Raw genomic sequence first — 6,525 nt, forward strand, 5'->3', positions numbered from 1 at the left:
GCCTCAAACTTCTGGATTTCAAACTATATTACAAAGCTACACTCATCAAGAAAGTATAGTACCTACATAGAAACAAATGGAATAGAATAGAGGACCCAGAAATAAATTCACACATATACAGTAAACTGATCCCACAGAATTAGGAAAAGATAGACACATCAAGAAATGGTGTTAGAAAAAACTAGCTATGCACACACAAAAAGTAAAGCCTTCTCTTATCACAAAAATGAGTTTAAAATAAAGACGTAAACATTAGAACTGAAATAATGAATCCTCTAAAAAAAAAAAAGGGAGAAAGCTCCTTGACACTGGTGGTGACAACGATGTTTTGGCTTTGACAGAAAGAACACAAGCAACAAATGCAAAAATAAAAAAGTGGAGCTATATCAAAGTAAAAACTTTCTCCACAATAAAGAAAACAATCAACAAAATGTAAAGACAATATATGGGATGGAAGGAAATATTTGTAAACCATACGTAGGATAAGATGTTACTATCCAAAATATAGGTAACACTAGTCAATGTGGAAAAAAAAAAAAACTCATAGCAGAACAAAACAAAAACCAATTTCCTGATAAACTGGGCAAAATATCTGAATCGACATTTTCCCAAAGACGTACAAGTGGCCAGCAGGTATGTAAAAAGATTCTCAACATTGCTAATTATCAGAGTAATGAAAATCAAAATCGCAATGAGATATCACCTCATCGTGGTGTTAGCACAGCTATTATAAAAAATTAAAAATACAAAAAGTGTTAGGGTGCAGAGAAAGGAGAATATTTGTCCACCATTGCTGAACATGCTCACTGGTGCAGCCATTATAAACAAAGAAACAAAACAAAAAAACAAACAAGAAAACCAGTAGGGAGTTTCCTTAAAATTTTTAAACTGGAAGTATCTTTAATCCCAATTTGGAGTATACAGCCAATGGACATAAAATCAGTATCACCAAGCGTACCTGCACTCCTCTGATACAAATAAATAGGTAAACTGTGAGAAAGAGATAATTTCAGCTTTAATAAAGAATGAAATTGTTTCATTTACAACAATGTTGATGAACCTTGAAGACATTATGCTAAGTGAAATAAGCAAAATACAGAAAGACAAATACTGCTTGATCTCATTTTAATGTGAAATCTTAAAGAAAGAAAGAAAGAAAAAATGAAACAGAGACTAGAATGGTAGTTACCATGGGCTAAGAAGTGGGGAAAAGTGGGGAGATACCCACCGAAGGGTGCATAACTTCAGTTACATAATAAAAAACTTCTGGGGACCTTATGTGCAGAATGGTGACTATAGCCAATAATAACCTGTACTTGAAATTTGTTTACAAAAGTAGATCTCAGGTGCTCTCACCACATACACAGAAACGTATAAAGTAACTATGTGTGGGGATAGATATGTTAACCAGCTTGAGGTAATTTAAAGATACATACACATCTAAAAGCACTCTATTGTACACCCTAAACATACATACTTTTCAATATGTAAATCATAGCTCAATAAATGTGGCGAAAAAATTAAGAGTAATCAGTAGGTCTTATTTAGCCACAGGTACACTTTACTTAAAACTCTCTTGTGAACTGTTTCTGGCTCAACCTGGGAACGCCCCCAGTACTTCTGACCCCTTGACTTCTCCGACGCTACTTCTGCTCTTCCTGTAGCTGGGGAAGATGTAATAGTTCCCAAGAGTTTTCCTGTTTCCAGGCCGTGCAGATCTGGCACGGCCATCAGCTGTCCCCTTGCTCATTGTACACAGCTCCAGGCAACCCATGTCAGGGCATCCCGGCGAGGGCCATAGCAGATAGCAGGGGCGAGGTTGCTTTTGGCTGCCTGCACTCCAATGGCCTCTGGCTCCACAGGCGTCCTTCAGGGCCCTACCACAACCCCTCCTCTCATGACCAGTGAAGGCAATGTAACTGCAGAAGACACTGAGGAGGCAAGTAAGAAAAATCTTGGCCCCCGTGTATTAGAGTAATTATCATTAGATCACGGTTGTTGTATACAAGATCACTCTTTATCATTACTGCTGTAAAATCTGCTACAATTGGAAGAGAAAATGATTTTGAATCCCTGAAGTTGGTGTCAGTAAGTTTCATGCAAAAATTTATTTTGACCATGATTTACAAAGTTATGTGCTTGTATATCAAGGCAGTCAAAATGAAACAATTGTTAACGGAAAACGGATTGTTCGGCTGATAACTAAATGTGAGCCTTATGTACTCAAGCATAGACATGAAATGAAAATTGGAGAGACTAGGTTACCCTTTCACATTCACCCTGGCAGTGATACCTGTGATGGCTGTGAACCACGGCAGGTTGGAACTCACTTTCGCCTTGATAAGAAAGAGAATTGTTTATTGAATTAATTGTTTACAACTAAGTAGGTAAAAAAAGAGTTGAAAATAAGAAAATAATTTTAAAAATGCGAGTAAAGTATGTTTTACATTATACAGACTATGAAGACGAATAGACATTGAAGAACCTAAAACATAAAGATACAGCTGGAAAAAGTAGGGAGCCTATTGGAAGTGAAGAACCCTTCCAAAGAGTTGATGTGCCTGCATCTGTTCATTCTGAAATTACTGACAGCAACAAAAGTCCGAAGATGTTTGAGGAGGTGGGTTGGAAAAAAGAAGAGGGCCTGGGGAAGGATGGTGGAGGAATGAAAACTCCAATTCTGCTTTAGCTTTAGTGGACACACGTAGGCTTGAGGACAGGCAATTCCTCCTCAATTGAAGATGTTCGCCTTCTCCAAAACAAAAACAAACTGGGACAAAGCATGAGATAGGTTTGCTGAAAATTTCCCAGAAACTAAACCTTAAAAAGATGACCTAGGGACCAGGCCTTGGGTAAAAGGGGCTGTCGAGTGAGGGTTAAGCATGGAAGAAAACTCAAGTTTTTTTAAAAATAGAGTTTGGAAACCCTTTATTTTATTTTTTGCAGAACTTTTCTCCCGAAAAGAGTCTGTGGCACAGTTTACCCCTTCCTGATTCAGAAATGTGTAATAAAGTTTGGTTTGCAGCTTTTCAATGCCATTTTTTTAAACTAATAAATAGTGATTGAATCAAGTTATGCAGTAAGTGGATTAAGTTTACAGGGCACAGATGAGTTTGTCAAACTTCATTATTTTATTGTGTCATTTATGACATCCATGTAAGCAAAAAGCCATATAAGAAAAACTCATATAATAACTAATGACTTAAATGTACATTTGTCTTTGTCTTCATATATTCACAGTAAGACACACAGCAAAAGAAACATCAAAAGTTTATAAAAATAAATCTGGCTATATGTCTTCTTGTTTATGCCCTTTAGAACCTAGATAAAAGGACCTTTATACTTGAAATAACCTAAATAATACTATTGAAGAACTAACGAACAGGTGACATACTATAGAAAAGTAGTCTTTTACTGTTTTCTTCTGTAAATAATCTGTTGCTTTGTGCTATGTATTCAGCATTTACATTTCATTTGTTTCATAGCTAATGAAATATTTAGATATGAACAACTGAGTACAGTATTGAAATAGTGCACTGGCATTTGTAATTTTTATAAATATTATTGTAGGCAGTGGAGTTGTGCCAGAGAAATCTGATTTCTAGTACAAAAGGAATACTTAGCCAGGGCCTGAAGTTTAAGATATTTATTGAACATGTCCTCAATTGCAATATAAACATTATAACATTTTTTAAAACCTCTTTTTAATACATTCTGAATTAAACAAAAATTTCAAATCATACCATTTATGAAGTTAGGGAAATGCTAATGAGGTAGAATGGCAGTTGAAGCCAGAACATCTGAATTTATGTAAATAATTTTACTCACATTAGTTTTTTGTTAAAGGAAACAATAATTCTCACCATATACTGTTTACTGCAGTGAAGTATTTCAGAAACGTGTGCACAATACATAATTAATTTTCTAATGGTAATACATTCTACAAATTATTACAATGTGGTTTCTTGAAGAGAGCAGTATTTCAAATGAAGAAACTTAGAATTTCTCGTGAGGGGATGATCTATGCCACAGAAAATCTAGGTAAAGTATTTTACTCATGTGTGCAACCGTTGATATTTCGGCTTTTCAGGAAAATAACATGCTTTAAAAATTTAATGCAGATAACGAAAATCATCAAGTTACAAGAATTCACAAAATGCCTAATATACTTGAAAGAAAATTATGGAAACTTCTCAGGACCAGAAATAAATAAAGGTAACGATCTAGAGAAGTATCAACCTAAGAGGCCAGTGCTCCATTTAGATGCATCTGATCCCAAGGATGTCAAATCCATGTGGGTTGTTCAGTTTCTAACAAGGCAAATGGAATAAACATAGATGAACTGATTGCAGGCATCCCCAGTGTGCTGTCTTCCATATGTGAGAACTAAATTATAAATTATGTTACACAAAAGGAGATAAGTTACTAGCGTGAAGCGTTAGATAAATTATATGGCACATAAAACTGAGATATGAGGTTTGTATTTACATGATTGCCAATATAATAAAAAAGAAAAATAATGTGGCAAAGAACTATGAGATTGTAAAATCATATTTGGAAAAGAGGCAAATGGAAAGTAAACTATTGAAAATGTGGTAAAACTAATGTACAGCATACAAATTACACATTAAAATAGGCTGAGCTGATGAGAGGACTAATAAACTGAAACGCTGAGCACAATTAATGTAGTCATATACTTGTTAGAAGGCAAATTAATACAAAATACAAATATATTTATTTATATATGAAGATTACCTGGGAAGAAATGTAAAATATTTTGTTTTACTAGACTATATAAACGGGAAGGTATTACTCAAAAAATCAGTGACTCATAAGTTTCAGAAATTGGAAACACATGAATCCTATCAAAGAAATAATGGTTTTGGTTATTGTGAATACTGCTTCAATAAACCTGGGAGTGCAATTATCTCTTTGACATACTGATTTTATTTCCTTTTGATATATACCCAGTGGTGAGATTGCTGGGTCATATATATGGTAGTTCTATTTATAATGTTTTGAAAAATTTCCATGCTGTTTTTCCGACCTGGCCGGGGCTCCGACAGCTGGGCATCCTGCCGCAGTCCCTCCCTCAGGATCCCCCCACCCTCCGCCTCCCAACAGCTCGGGCTTTTTGCGTTCGCTGTGGCTGCTGCTTCTGCTGCCGCAGCTTGGCATTGGAGACACCTCGTCCTCCTCTCAGGACAGATCCGTGAACCCATCCGCAGCGGCGGTGAGCGATGCCTTCCCTCTGCCGCAAGGCGCCGCCTGCAGAGCCTGACGCGTCCGCCACGCCCAGAGGGTACCTACAGCTCAGCGCCGAGTTAGTCCTGCTGGCGGTGGCCAGGGAGTGACTGGAGTAGCGGGACACCCCTGGGGAGCAGGCGAAGGAGGAGCCGCAGCCGCCACGTCCTCTCTTTCCCCAGGGATGTGCAGAATTACCATGAAATTATGACTCCTCATCCTAAGAATTACCAATGGGAAAATTGGAGTCTAGAAAATATTGCCATCATTTTAGCCCACCGGTTCCCCAATAGCTATATTTAGGTGATAAAGTGCTCCCGAATGCATTGCACAGACTCAGTTGCCATGACGATTTTGTGAAAAGTAACATGTTTGGTTCCCCAGAACACAATACTGACTCTGGAGCTTTTAAGCACCTTTATATTATTAGTTAATGCTTTTAAGTCAGAATAGTTTATCAAAGAAAAATTTGAATGGTTGGAATAAGGACTCCACGCATGTAATTGCAGTCCAGTTTCCTGATACTACAAATCATTTCCAGGGAGAAAAAGAGAGGACCTGTGAAAAACCTGATGAGTTGGCTATGAGTTTTTATCCACCATCACTAAATGATGCATCTTTTAATTTGACTAGATTCAATAAAGATTGTATTGTTTTGAATCAGTTTCTTTTTGAATTGAAAGAAGCCAAGAAACACAAAGATACAGATACTTTCATTAAAAGAATAAGAACAATATATTGGCTGGAGGGTGGTCATTCCGTGGGAAGTAATACCTGGGTTACTTATCCACAAGTCTTGAAAGAATTTGTACAGTGAGGGATTATTGTTCACACCCATGTAACACTTTACCAAGTACATGATCCAAAGAGATCTTGGATTGGAAAGGAGCAAAATAAATTTGTTTAGATGCTTGGGGATATTGGTATGCAGGTGACTAGCTGAATTCATTTCACAAAGGAAGCTCCCTACATAGAGAATCCCTTCAGAGTTCATGAAGTATTTTGAGGCTACAAGTATATTGATGTACTTGTTCAGTGGAAGAGCATAAGCACTTTGAGTGTTATAAATTCAGATAATGGAATGTAATTCATAGGTGCATTGTCAGTTTTGGGGAAACACACATTCCTGAAATATGAGTGAAACATGCAATAGTATTTCTTCCTTGGGAATGTGAGCAGTTTTTAATTTATGTTGAGTTAGAATTAGTTAATTTAAAATATAACAAGGTGGTTTGTGATAATACTGAGGAGATATAAGACCCTTAAAAGGAAAGTTACAAC

General features: G+C 36.7%; 2 pseudogenes; both read left to right on the top strand.

The window, feature by feature from the left end:
• The first annotated feature begins 1,607 nt into the window (after positions 1-1,607).
• Positions 1,608-2,873, top strand: LOC100454378 (angiogenic factor with G patch and FHA domains 1-like; annotated as a pseudogene).
• A 1,143-nt stretch (positions 2,874-4,016) lies between these two features.
• Positions 4,017-6,250, top strand: LOC100455834 (mitochondrial protein C2orf69-like; annotated as a pseudogene).
• The last annotated feature ends 275 nt before the right edge of the window (positions 6,251-6,525 follow it).

The sequence above is a fragment of the Pongo abelii genome, chromosome 18 (genome assembly GCF_028885655.2).
Source record: "Pongo abelii isolate AG06213 chromosome 18, NHGRI_mPonAbe1-v2.0_pri, whole genome shotgun sequence".
In the NCBI taxonomy this organism is placed as follows: Eukaryota; Metazoa; Chordata; class Mammalia; order Primates; family Hominidae; genus Pongo; species Pongo abelii.